This window comes from Bombina bombina, chromosome 2 (genome assembly GCF_027579735.1).
Source record: "Bombina bombina isolate aBomBom1 chromosome 2, aBomBom1.pri, whole genome shotgun sequence".
NCBI classification, from domain to species: Eukaryota; Metazoa; Chordata; class Amphibia; order Anura; family Bombinatoridae; genus Bombina; species Bombina bombina.
Window position 1 is genome coordinate 833,737,886 of NC_069500.1, and position 14,295 is coordinate 833,752,180.

Genomic DNA, 14,295 nt, shown 5'->3' on the forward strand with positions numbered 1-14,295 from the left:
TTTAAAGGGACATTAAACACCAAATAAATGCTAGATAGAATGATGCATTTAAAGAAAAGATTAGTCTGAGAATAACTTGTAGATGTAGTTTTTAGATGTTTCATTAGCTATTTAAATAGTGACAAAATAAGAGTGGAATTTTAGTGTCTATAAAACAATGGGAGCTGACATGTTGTAAACTTAGGTTACCTTCTCTGCTGTGGCCAATTACTGACAGTTATAAATAGGTCACCAGCGTGTGCAGCCAATGGCTGTGTGAAATATAACAGTATTCTGCACTTCCATTTCTAACAGGAACTGAAATGCTCAGTGTTTCACAATGAAATTATAGGAAAAAGGGAAAAACAGAATTTATGCTTACCTGATAAATTTCTCTCTTGTGATGTATCGAGTCCACGGATTCATCCATACTTGTGGGATATTCTCTACAGGAAATGGCAGAGAGAGCACCCACAGCAGAGCTGTCTATATAGCTCCTCCCTTAGCTCCACCCCCCAGTCATTCGACCGAAGGCTAGGAAGAAAAAGGAGAAACTATAGGGTGCAGTGGTGACTGAAGTTTTTTAAATAAAAATATACTACCTGTCTTAAATAGACAGGGCGGGCCGTGGACTCGATACATCACAAGAGAAAGAAATTTATCAGGTAAGCATGAATTCTGTTTTCTCTTGTAAGATGTATCGAGTCCACGGATTCATCCATATTTGTGGGATACCAATACCAAAGCTTTAGGACACGGATGAAGGGAGGGAAAAACAGAATTTATGCTTACCTGATAAATTACTTTCTCCAACGATGTGTCCGGTCCACGGCGTCATCCTTACTTGTGGGATATTCTCTTCCCCAACAGGAAATGGCTAAGAGTCCCAGCAAAGCTGGCCATATAGTCCCTCCTAGGCTCCGCCCACCCCAGTCATTCGACCGACGGACAGGAGGAAATATACATAGGAGAAACCATATGGTACAGTGGTGACTGTAGTTAGAGAAAATAATTCATCAGACCTGATTAAAAAACCAGGGCGGGCCGTGGACCGGACACACCGTTGGAGAAAGTAATTTATCAGGTAAGCATAAATTCTGTTTTCTCCAACATTGGTGTGTCCGGTCCACGGCGTCATCCTTACTTGTGGGAACCAATACCAAAGCTTTAGGACACGGATGAAGGGAGGGAGCAAATCAGGTCACCTAAATGGAAGGCACCACGGCTTGCAAAACCTCTCTCCCAAAAATAGCCTCCGAAGAAGCAAAAGTATCAAATTTGTAAAATTTGGCAAAAGTGTGCAGTGAAGACCAAGTCGCTGCCTTACATATCTGGTCAACAGAAGCCTAGTTCTTGAAGGCCCATGTGGAAGCCACAGCCCTAGTGGAGTGAGCTGTGATTCTTTCAGGAGGCTGCCGTCCGGCAGTCTCATAAGCCAATCGGATGATGCTCTTAAGCCAAAAGGAAAGAGAGGTAGAAGTCGCTTTTTGACCTCTCCTTTTACCAGAATAAACAACAAACAAGGAGGATGTTTGTCTGAAATCTTTAGTAGCCTCTAAATAGAATTTTAGAGCACGGACTACGTCCAAATTGTGTAACAAACGTTCCTTCTTTGAAACTGGATTCGGACACAAAGAAGGTAGAACTATCTCCTGGTTAATATTTTTGTTAGAAACAACTTTAGGAAGAAAACCAGGCTTAGTACGCAAAACCACCTTATCTGCATGGAACACCAGATAGGGCGGAGAACACTGCAGAGCAGATAACTCTGAAACTCTTCTAGCAGAGGAAATAGCAACCAAAAACAAAACTTTCCAAGATAGTAACTTAATATCTATGGAATGTAAAGGTTCAAACGGAACCCCTTGAAGAACTGAAAGAACTAGATTTAGACTCCAGGGAGGAGTCAGAGGTCTGTAAACAGGCTTGATCCTAACCAGAGCCTGAACAAAGCTTGAACATCTGGCACAGCTGCCAGTCTTTTGTGCAGTAAAACAGATAAAGCAGAGATCTGTTCCTTTAGAGAACTTGCAGATAATCCTTTCTCCAAACCTTCTTGTAGAAAGGATAGAATCTTAGGAATTTTTATCTTGTTCCATGGAAATCCTTTGTATTCACACCAACAGATATATTTTTTCCATATTTTATGGTAAATTTTTCTAGTTACAGGCTTTCTAGCCTGAATCAGAGTATCTATTACAGAATCTGAAAACCCACGCTTTGATAAAATCAAGCGTTCAATCTCCAAGCCGTCAGTTGGAGGGAAACCAGATTCGGATGTTCGAATGGACCCTGAACAAGAAGGTCCTGTCTCAAAGGTAGCTTCCATGGTGGAGCCGATGACATATTCACCAGGTCTGCATACCAAGTCCTGCGTGGCCACGCAGGAGCTATCAAGATCACCGAGGCCCTCTCCTGATTGATCCTGGCTACCAGCCTGGGAATGAGAGGAAACGGTGGGAATACATAAGCTAGGTTGAAGGTCCAAGGTGCTACTAGTGCATCTACTAGGGTCGCCTTGGGATCTCTGGATCTGGACCCGTAGCAAGGAACCTTGAAGTTCTGACGAGACGCCATCAGATCCATGTCTGGAATGCCCCATAATTGAGTTATTTGGGCAAAGATTTCCAGATGGAGTTCCCACTCCCCCGGATGGAATGTCTGACGACTCAGAAAATCCGCTTCCCAATTTTCCACTCCTGGGATGTGGATCGCAGACAAGTGGCAGGAGTGATCCTCCGCCCATTGAATTATTTTGGTCACTTCTTTCATCGCCAGGGAACTCCTTGTTCCCCCCTGATGATTGATATATGCAACGGTCGTCATGTTGTCTGATTGGAACCTTATGAATTTGGCCTTTGCAAGTTGAGGCCAAGCTCTGAGAGCATTGAATATCGCTCTCAGTTCCAGAATGTTTATCGGGAGAAAAGACTCTTCCCGAGACCATAGACCCTGAGTTTTCAGGGATTCCCAGACCGCGCCCCAGCCCACTAGACTGGCGTCGGTCGTGACAATGACCCACTCTGGTCTGCGGAAGCTCATTCCCTGGGACAGATTGTCCAGGGTCAGCCACCAACGGAGTGAATCTCTGGTCTTCTGATCTACTTGAATCATCGGAGACAAGTCTGTATAATCCCCATTCCACTGTTTGAGCATGCACAGTTGTAATGGTCTTAGATGAATTCGTGCAAAAGGAACTATGTCCATTGTTGCAACCATCAATCCTATTACTTCCATGCACTGCGCTATGGAAGGACGAGGAACAGAATGAAGTACTTGACAAGAGCTTAGAAGTTTTGATTTTCTGACCTCTGTCAGAAAAATCCTCATTTCTAAGGAATCTATTATTGTTCCCAAGAAGGGAACTCTTGTTGACGGGGACAGAGAACTTTTTTCTTTGTTCACCTTCCATCCGTGAGATCTGAGAAAGGCTAGGACGATGTCCGTATGAGCCTTTGCTTTTGACAGGGACGACGCTTGAATCAGGATGTCGTCCAAGTAAGGTACTACTGCAATGCCCCTTGGTCTTAGAACCGCTAGAAGGGACCCTAGTACCTTTGTGAAAATCCTTGGAGCAGTGGCTAATCCGAATGGAAGTGCCACAAACTGGTAATGCTTGTCCAGAAAAGCGAACCTTAGGAACTGATGATGTTCCTTGTGGATAGGAATATGTAGGTACGCATCCTTTAAATCCACGGTAGTCATAAATTGACTTTCCTGGATGGTGGGTAGGATCGTTCGAATAGTTTCCATTTTGAACGATGGTACCCTGAGAAATTTGTTTAGGATCTTCAAATCCAAAATTGGTCTGAATGTTCCCTCTTTTTTGGGAACTACGAACAGATTGGAATAAAATCCCATTCCTTGTTCTCTTATTGGAACTGGATGTATTACTCCCATCTTTAACAGGTCTTCTACACAATGTAAGAATGCCTGTCTCTTTATTTGGTTTGAGGATAAGTGAGACCTGTGGAACCTTCCCCTTGGGGGTAGTTCCTTGAATTCCAGGAGATAACCTTGAGAAACTATTTCTAGCGCCCAAGGATCCTGAACATCTCTTGCCCAAGCCTGAGCAAAGAGAGAGAGTCTGCCCCCCACTAGATCCGGTCCCGGATCGGGGGCTATCCCTTCATGCTGTTTTGGTAGCAGTGGTAGGCTTCTTGGCCTGCTTACCCTTGTTCCAGCCTTGCATTGGTTTCCAGGCTGGTTTGGGCTGTGAGGCATTACCCTCTTGCTTAGAGGATGCAGAATTAGAGGCTGGTCCGTTTCTGCGAAAGGGACGAAAATTAGGCTTATTTTTAGCCTTAAAAGACCTATCCTGTGGGAGGGCGTGGCCCTTTCCCCCAGTGATGTCTGAAATAATCTCTTTCAATTCTGGTCCAAATAATGTTTTACCTTTGAAAGGGATGTTAAGCAATTTTGTCTTGGAAGACACATCCGCTGACCAAGACTTTAGCCAAAGCGCTCTGCGCGCCACGATAGCAAACCCTGAATTTTTCGCCGCTAATCTAGCTAATTGCAAAGCGGCATCTAAAACAAAAGAGTTAGCCAATTTAAGTGCGTGAACTCTGTCCATAACCTCCTCATATGGAGTTTCTCTACTGAGCGATTTTTCTAGTTCCTCGAACCAGAAACACGCTGCCGTAGTGACAGGAACAATGCATGAAATTGGTTGTAGAAGGTAACCTTGCTGTACAAAAATCTTTTTAAGCAAACCTTCTAATTTTTTATCCATAGGGTCTTTAAAAGCACAACTATCTTCGATAGGAATAGTAGTGCGTTTGTTTAGAGTAGAAACCGCCCCCTCGACCTTGGGGACTGTCTGCCATAAGTCCTTTCTGGGGTCGACTATAGGAAATAATTTCTTAAATATAGGGGGGGGGAACAAAAGGTATGCCGGGCTTTTCCCACTCTTTATTTACTATGTCCGCCACCCGCTTGGGTATAGGAAAAGCGTCGGGGGGCACCGGAACCTCTAGGAACTTGTCCATCTTACATAATTTCTCTGGAATTACCAAATTGTCACAATCATCCAGAGTAGATAACACCTCCTTAAGCAGTGCGCGGAGATGTTCTAATTTAAATTTAAAAGTCACAACATCAGGTTCAGCTTGATGAGAAATTTTTTCTGAATCTGAGATTTCTCCATCAGACAAAACCTCCCTCATGGCCCCTTGAGATTGGTGTGAGGGTATGTCAGAACAATTATCATCAGCGCCCTCTTGCTCTTCAGTGTTTAAAACAGAACAATCGCGCTTTCTCTGATAAATAGGCATTTTGGATAAAAGATTTGCTAGAGAGTTATCCATTACAGCTGTTAATTGTTGCATGGTAATAAGTATTGGCGCACTAGATGTACTAGGGGCCTCCTGTGTGGGCAAAACTGGTGTAGACACAGTAGGGGATGATGTAGTATCATGTTTACTCCCCTCATTTGAGGAATCATCCTGGGCAATATCATTATCTGTGGCATTACTGTCCTTACTTTGTTTGGACGCTATGGCACAATTATCACATAAATTTAAATGGGGAGACACATTGGCTTTCATACATATAGAACATAGCTTATCTGAAGGTACAGACATGTTAAACAGGCTTAAACTTGTCAACAAAGCACAAAAAACGTTTTAAAATAAAACCGTTACTGTCTCTTTAAATTTCAAACGGAAAACACTTTATTACTGAATATGTGAAAAAGTATGAAGGAATTGTTCAAAAATTACCAAAATTTCACCACAGTGTCTTAAAGCATTAAAAGTATTGCACACCAAATTTCAGAGCTTTAACCCTTAAAATAAAAGAACCGGAGCCGTTTTTAAATTTAACCCCTATACAGTCCCAGCTATAGTCTTTGCTGAGACCCAACCAAGCCCAGAGGGGAATACGATACCAAATGACGCCTTCTAGAAGCTTTTTTAGTGATTCTTAGATCCTCACACATGCATCTGTATGCCCTGCTCTCCAAAAACAACTGCGCAGTAATGGCGCGAAAATGAGGCTCAGTCTATAACTAGAAAGGCCCCCTGACTAAAAAAGGTGTCCAACACAGTGCCTGCCGTTTTTTAAACGTTCCCCAAGATTATAATGCCAATTGTTAGCTAGAATCTGAATAATATGCCTCAATAAAGCAATCGAATTAGCCCATAAAAATGTCTACCAGTTTTTTAGCCCTTTTTTAAGCCCTTTATTCTTATATGTTTAACTAAGAAAATGGCTTACCGGTCCCCATGAGGGGAAATGACAGCCTTCCAGCATTACTCAGTCTTGTTAGAAATATGGCTAGTCATACCTTTAAGCAGAAAAAGTCTGCTAACTGTTTACCCCAACTGAAGGTTGGGTACGTAAAACCACCTTATCTGCATGGAAAATAAGATAAGGTGAGTCACAGCAGATAACTCAGTAACTCTTCGAGCCGAAGAGATAGCTACTAAAAACAAAACTTTCCAAGATAGAAGCTTACTATCTTTGGAATGTATAGGTTCAAACGGAACCCCTTGAAGAACTTTAAGAACCAAGTTTAGGCTCCATGGCGGAGCAACAGATTTAAATACAGGCTTGATCCTGACCAAGGCCTGACTAAACGCTTGAAAGTCTGGGACATCTGCCAGACGTTTGTGTAAAAGAATAGATAAAGCAGATATTTGTCCCTTTAAGGAACTAGCTGATAATCCCTTCTCCAATCCTTCTTAGAGAAAAGACAAAATTCTAGGAATCCTAATCTTACTCTATGAGTAACCCTTGGATTCACACCAACAAAGATATTTGCGCCAAATCTTATGATAGATTTTCCTGGTGACAGGCTTTCTAGCCTGAATCAGGGTATCGATGACCGACTCAGAGAAACCATGCTTTGATAGAATCAGGCGTTCAATCTCCAAGCAGTCAGACGCAGAGAAATTAGATTTGGATGCTTGAACGGACCTTGGATTAGAAGGTCCTGCCTCATTGGCAGAGTTGAGAAAATAAAAACTAACATTTTTGTCACCACACTCACTTTGCCCTTCCTAGCAGTTAAGCAGGCAGAGAGAATGACTGGGGGGTGGAGCTAAGGGATAAGCTATATAGACAGCTCTGCTGTGGGTGCTCTCTCTGCCACTTCCTGTAGGGAAGGAGAATATCCCACAAGTATGGATGAATCCGTGGACTCAATACATCTTACAAGAGAAAAGTAAAAAATGAAAGAAAATTGCAGAGTTTTGTTTTATATATATATATATATATATATATATATATATATATATATATATATATATATATATATATATATATATATATATATATATATATATGATTTACCATTTTATTTTACCATCTTAAAGTGTTTAATGTCCCTTTAACCCCACATAACTGCTTTTTGTCGTTATTTTATTAAAAACTAAAAATATGCTATCATCTTTATTTTTTAATAAAATATATTACACTTAATTTTTGGGGCATTTGGTGGACATTTATAAAATTAACCAGAGATCGGTTTGCGGACGCGCAATAAATTAGCGATCCGCTTGTAATCTAGCCCTATGCTTGGAAAATGAGGAAAAAGGATAACTTTATTAAAATATATGAATTCACCGTTGGAACCTGTTCCAAAGGAATGTTAGTGATTGAGAAATAAATATGGTAATGTCCGTTAATAACTTGAATGGTGAATCGTTCATAGAATTAGTTGAGTATATGCTTGCATAACTGCTATTTTTATTTTATTTTTCTTTGCAGTTTTGTTTTATAATACCTAAAATAGCTTCTATAAAAGTTTTGCATAGTAGGAGACCCGTTTATATTTAATATGCTTTACTATACTGTTTTCTGTAAAGAATCTCAGCCTTTATTTTGGCGTTTATAAAATAATATTACAGAAGTTCTGTTAACCCCTTTGTGGCGGTACAATAGTGTTCACATCGGGTAAACACTATTAGTAAAAATTAAATCATGTGATTGTCGATACGATTGCGTAATTTCAAGGCTGGGATCGGATCATGGGGGTCTGCCTATGCTGCTAGGTCGATCCTCGCCTTCCTTAAAAGGGAAGCTGCAGCATGCCATGTATGGTAGAACGTTCCATGCTGTCCTAACTGCGTTAAGGTACATCGCTGTTAGGACGGCATGGAACGTCCTAATGACATGAAGGGATTAAAAATGGAGATAAATACTATTATTTATGAATCAGTGTGTAAGTATTTTAATAAAGCTTTTATTTAGAAAACAAAAAGTGTTTGACTCAAATATATATGTTAAATTAAAAAAAGAATACAACTGCTTTCTCCCGCTACTCCAGCTTTAAACTCCTACTTTAACAAGACTTTTAAGGAGTTGACCTGGGCAGGAGCCCAGTGTTTCAGAATCAAATAGCATTAAACATAACATTCAACTATACTCCTTAAAGGGACACTAAAGTCAAAATTAAACTTCATGATTTAGATAGAGCATACATTTATTTGCATTATTTAATTTTAGTGTCTTTTTCTTTCATATAGGTAGCGAAAGTCCACAAGCTGTTAAGTATGGGATATACATTACTACCAGGAGGCGGCAAAGTTTCCCAAACCTCAAAAAAGCCAATAAACCCTCACCCACCTAAATCATACCTCAGTTTTATACTTTGCTTCCTTTGAAGGTGGTTAAAGCATGATGTGAAAGCCGCTTCACAGCATATTGAAGCCCAGTTCCCCTTAAGAGTACAGTGCTTGTCAGAGGGAAGTGAAGGGAGTACTGCCTTATGATACAAGTTTTCTCCTCATGGGAAATCTTTCATAGGCTCTCTGTTAATTCAGTCGCAGCGACTTATCTTCTGCCTCCCTTTACAGATCAACGTTATACTCCTACTCCATTACCTCTGCTGATATGTTTCAGTACTGGTTTGGCCGTCCGCTACTAAGCAGACAAGTGCCTATGGGCAAGAATGTTTTATATTTTTTTAATAGATCCTCACAGCTATGTTTATGAGCACTTTTAAGATAGATATTTAAAAGTTTTTCTATATCTATCTATATATGTGCGTATGTATGGCCCTGGGACAGATACTTACTATTCCCCTTGAATTTTATTTTTGCGTGTAAAAATTTTAACTTACGCATGCAGTCATACGTTAAAACCTGGCACATGATAATTCGTCGGGTTCGCGTGCGTTGAAATAAGTGCATATATGCTCTACAGATATGCGTGCCTTTTTTCCACACAATCAGCAGACATCAGATAGAAACAGATTTGCATACCATAATATACGCCCTTATATTTACATTTTGAACATGTGTCACTGTTGGCCCATCAGCATGTTATACTATGGTTACTGGCATTTCCCTAGCCATGACAGAAGTATCTCGAATCCTCTCTTGGGCAGAAACTAATTCCTGCATCATCACTGTGATGCACATATCAGGTGTAGACAACCTCAGTCATCAGTCCCTACATCCAGGAGAGTGGTCTCTCCAGCAAGATGTGTTCTATCAGATTGTACAACTCTGGGGCCTACCTAAAACAGACATGATGGCCTCTTGTTTGAACAACAAACTTCCTAGGTACCTTGCCAGGTCCAGGGATCCTCCCGGCAGAGGTATTGGATGCTCTAGCAGTTCCCTGGTCTTTCCAGACAGCTTATATATTTCCTCCTCTGATCCTACTCTCCAGAGTGATTTTCAAAATAAAAATCTAAAAGTCATTTGTAATCCTAATAGTCCCAGTGTGGCGTCACAGGATTTGGTATGCGGACCTGGTCCGAATGTCCAGTTACCCGCCATGGCGTCTTCCTCTAAGCCCAGACATTCTGTCTCAAGGTCCCTTCTTCCATCCCGATTTAAAGTCTCTACACTTGAACGCTTCGCTCTAAATCATCGAGGATTCTCTGACTCTTTGATTAACACTATGATTCAGGCTCGCAAGCCTGTTTCCAGGAATATTCATCACAAAGTTTGAAAAACATATTTTGTGATGTATCAATCATGATTATTTCTGGCATTCTTTTAGAATTCCTAGGATTCTTCAGTTTTTGCAGAATGGTTTAGACAGGGCTCAAAAAAAAAAGTCCTAAGCTACTAGCCAAGACAAAAAGTTGCACGCCACTTCTAATCCCACCCACACCACACCCACTCTTTGCATATGGTTAGTCATTGTGAAACATTTTGTCATATTTGTTTTATAGTAATACATTAACAAAAATAAGTTCATAGCAGTAAGAAGCATCAACTAGAGGTTCTGGGGAAAAAAAACAGCTGGTTAGAAAAAGAAAGTTGTTTAACTGAGAGAATGGAGAGAGTGCTGACAGTCATGGAAGATCATAGCAGCCCTGGAGATATTTTTTTTAAAATAATTATATCTCCCTTCTCGCTCTTAACTATCTTTCTCAGCTCCCTCCTCTCTTCAGATCTCTCTTCTTACCCTCTCCCTTCTCTCTCATGACATATGTTCTATTTACACTTTCTTTCCCCTCTCTCATATCTCTTAACTCTCTTTTTTTCCATTCTCTCAGCTCTTCTTCTCCACTTTCAACAGCATCTAGCAAATATAAGAGAGGCGCCTCATGTGTGTATCAGTCACTAAATAGACTAATCAGATAGAAAATGTCAAACACAGGATACTCACATTTCCATAGAGCACCCTTAAGTGCTAGTAGACACAGGCTGGCAGTATATAGGTGTGTCAGCTCAACTCCTCCCGACAGCTGCACATAGTTGAGGGACAGCTCAAACACACTCACAGTGATGAACCAAACAGTAGGCCCAACACATATGTAATATTAGAAGTGAAAGAGAGAGCGCCTAATGGTGTGATATCGTTTAAGACCAGATAGATATGATTACTATACACATCCGCCAAATGGATACTCACAAAAGAGTCGGCACTCACAAGTAGTGCATACAGGCAGGCTGACCTTTGTACAGCAGTCAGTATGCTGAATCTGTCAGATTAGTGTTGTAGATCTTTAGACAGCAGTCAGTACGCTGAACTACTAGGATTTGTATCCCTCTGGCCAGTAGTATGATCGTTTGTGGATTTTTGTAGATCTTGCTTGTCTTTGCCACCCAAATTTTCTGCACGATAAACGTCTGTGGCACAGTGGTTCTGTGTTAACCAATGATCCTAGGAGAATAATGGAAGTACTCCAAAGAATACACCTGAAGCTGTGTGGTGGCTCAGAGTGTATATGGAACAATTTTCAGTCCATTGAATTCATAATATAAAAACAAAGGAGAAGTCAGCGAACAAATGCTAGGTGATTTATATTATAAAAGTATTTATTTAAAGCTAAATACAGCGCGTTTCTCGGCCGTAATGCTCACTGGCCGTTTCCATCAGGTGTATTCTTTGGAGTACTTCCATTATTCTCCTAGGATCATTGGTTAACACAGAACCACTGTGCCACAGACGTTTATCGTGCAGAAAATTTGGGTGGCAAAGACAAGCAAGACCTACAAAAATCCGCAAACGATCATACTACTGGCCAGAGGGATACAAATCCTAGTAGTTCAGCGTACTGACTGCTGTCTAAAGATCTACAACACTAATCTGACAGATTCAGCGTACTGACTGCTGTACAAAGGTCAGCCTGCCTGTATGCACTACTTGTGAGTGCCGACTCTTTTGTGAGTATCCATTTGGCGGATGTGCATAGTAATCATATCTATCTGGTCTTAAACGATATCACACCATTAAGCGCTCTCTCTTTCACTTCTAATATTACAGATTATCCGACTTACCACCGGCTTGGAGTGAAGCTGCCTGCCACATTTGCCGATTGTAACAGCGACTCTACTCAACGTTTATTCATTTATTTGTTTTGTCTGGACTTTTTTGTATAGCTTGATATTAATATTAATACAAATATAGATTTGTACTTTCCAAGTGGCGTATGAAAATATCACTCTTTGAGTTCACATTTTGTCACGACACTCAAAACACTTCTTAAACTAAGGATACGACCTCTTTCTAACACATATCTTTTTTCTTATACAACACTCATACCATACCACGAACACTATTTGAACACTTAGTTATTCCAGCACTCACAATCACTACACAGAGTGATAACACCCCCCCCCCCCTCCCATTTTTTTTTTGTGTGCACCCAATATTATATTTGCGCACCCTATTGTATGTTTTTAGCATATCTTTTTTCCAACACATATGTGCACCTGGCAATTAGGGCTTGTAAACAATGTTTGTAGTTAAAAAAACGATTTATTAAAACAATATAAAATTCAAACAATCAGATTTTCTATCTGATTTGTCTATTTGGTGACTGATACACACGAGGCGCCTCTTATATTTGCTAGATGCGGTTGTTTTATTCCCCTACATTTGTGTGAAGAGGAGTGCAGCCACTGTGATCCTAAAATTGCTACAGGAACTTTAACCCCTGATGAACTGACAATATATGGGAGTTCAGTATATCCTGTGACTAGGGTTATTGTTGTGTATCATCTGTATATACTTTGTTTCATCTTGTATGTTTTATGTATTCTATCGTTAGTTCTGCAATAGGAATGTACATTCTGCAAATACAATGTAACAACTTTGCTACTTACAACATGCCACCAGACTCCACATTTACTAATTTTCACTCGCCACAGTTGAATTTCCAACTCGCCGATGGCGAGTGGAAATTTTGAGCATTGCTTTAGATGAAGGGTTATTTGCCAGTTCTTTAAAAGGACAAATCTATTTCTGTATTATTTCATAGGAAGATTGCTAACCTTCCTGATATTTGTTGTTTTGTCCAGGCTTTAGTCCGGATTAAACCTGTTATTAGGCCTATTTCTCCACCTCTGAGTTTTAACCTAGTGTTAAAATCTTTACAGGCTCCGCCTTTTGAACCTATGCATCAATTGGACATTAAACTACTTTCATGGAAAGTGTTTCTTCTGGCTATATCTTATGCTAGAAGAGTTTCTGAATTGTCTGCTCTTGCGAGTCTCCTTATCTAATTTTCCATCAAGATAAAGCTGTTTTGCGGACTACATTTAAAGTGCCATAAAACATGTTAAGATCTGTGCATATCCTAAAAGTACAAATTGTTTGCATAACAAAATGTTTAAAAATTGCTGGCAAGTATTTTAAAATAATTTTTTAAAAGAATCAAAATTAGTTACATAGCCATGCTGTCTGGAGTAGTCTGATCCACCCCTTTAGTGTTTAGCATCAGAAACACAGGCACTGTAGTTCACCTGAGTTCACAGCAGCTTATTTGCTTCTATGCATGCTTCAGCATATAATGAGTGTGTACTTTCTGCATTCTACCAAATCAAAAAGGTAGCTATAGATGCAGCCATAAAAGGAAATGAGTGGGGGAAGTTAGAGCTGTACAATTTGGAAACTTAAAAGAAAGGGTTAATGGCGAGGCAGTGTAGTATAAAATTGCAGGTAAAGTAATTAAAGTACATATATTTTGTCACTATTCCAACTTGGTTTATGCCTAAATTTGTTTACTCACAGAACATTAATAGGGAAATTGACTTTCCCTCCTTGTGTCCTAATCCAAAAAATGCTTCTGAGAAATCTTTGCATTCTTTGGATGTTGTTAGAGCATTTAACTATTATGTTGATGCTACTAAGGATTTCAGACAGACTTCTAGTCTATTTGTTCTTTCTTCTGGTCCTAAGAAAGTACCCCTGTTACTTAAAAGTATACTCAGATATGCAGGGAGGCTGTCAGCCTTTATATTAATTAGGTTGCGGCCGTGTCATGCTCGTTTAAATACACTTGTGTGATGAAGTGTGATCAAATGTGACGTATAAGTGTATTTAAACGAGCATGACATATCTGAGTATACTTTTAAGTAACAGGGGTACTACTGCTATTATATAACAACATATGTTGATTTATTAACTTGCATAGTACAATTCGAGTTACTGAGCCACTGTTGCACTAATATAGCAACTCAGCAATTCAGTATCTGTGGCGATTAGTGTTAAGTAGTTGACATTCTTTTTCATAATTAATTACGGTTATTAATAGCTAATATTTAATACTGAACACTTCGCTAATTAAGTCTCTCAGAATATAAAGAATCTGTGAGTTGAATTATTAAGAGCAATGATATGCTTATTATTCACAATAGTTTCGCATTTAATTAACCCCCAGTGAAATAACATCTATGCCTCGGTAATTACATCCTCATTCTTATACTATATGATTATTTGAGCAAGGTTAATTTAGGGAATTATTTTATCCGTAACCAGTCTAACATATTTACTAAAGCAGGTCTTGGATACAAATATGTCACAATATCAATATGTACCCACCAATGTGTATTATGTTGGACCAAGCACACTTTTTACATGACTATTATCTGTGATGAAACAATGTGCATCAGAAGAACAAACCTA

General features: G+C 39.8%; 1 protein-coding gene across 1 annotated transcript in view; it reads right to left on the bottom strand.

Moving 5' to 3' along the window:
* Positions 1-14,295, bottom strand: part of MAP2K2 (mitogen-activated protein kinase kinase 2) — a 69,669-nt gene that overhangs the window by 1,903 nt on the left and 53,471 nt on the right. The gene's annotated exons all lie outside the window — the stretch shown is intronic.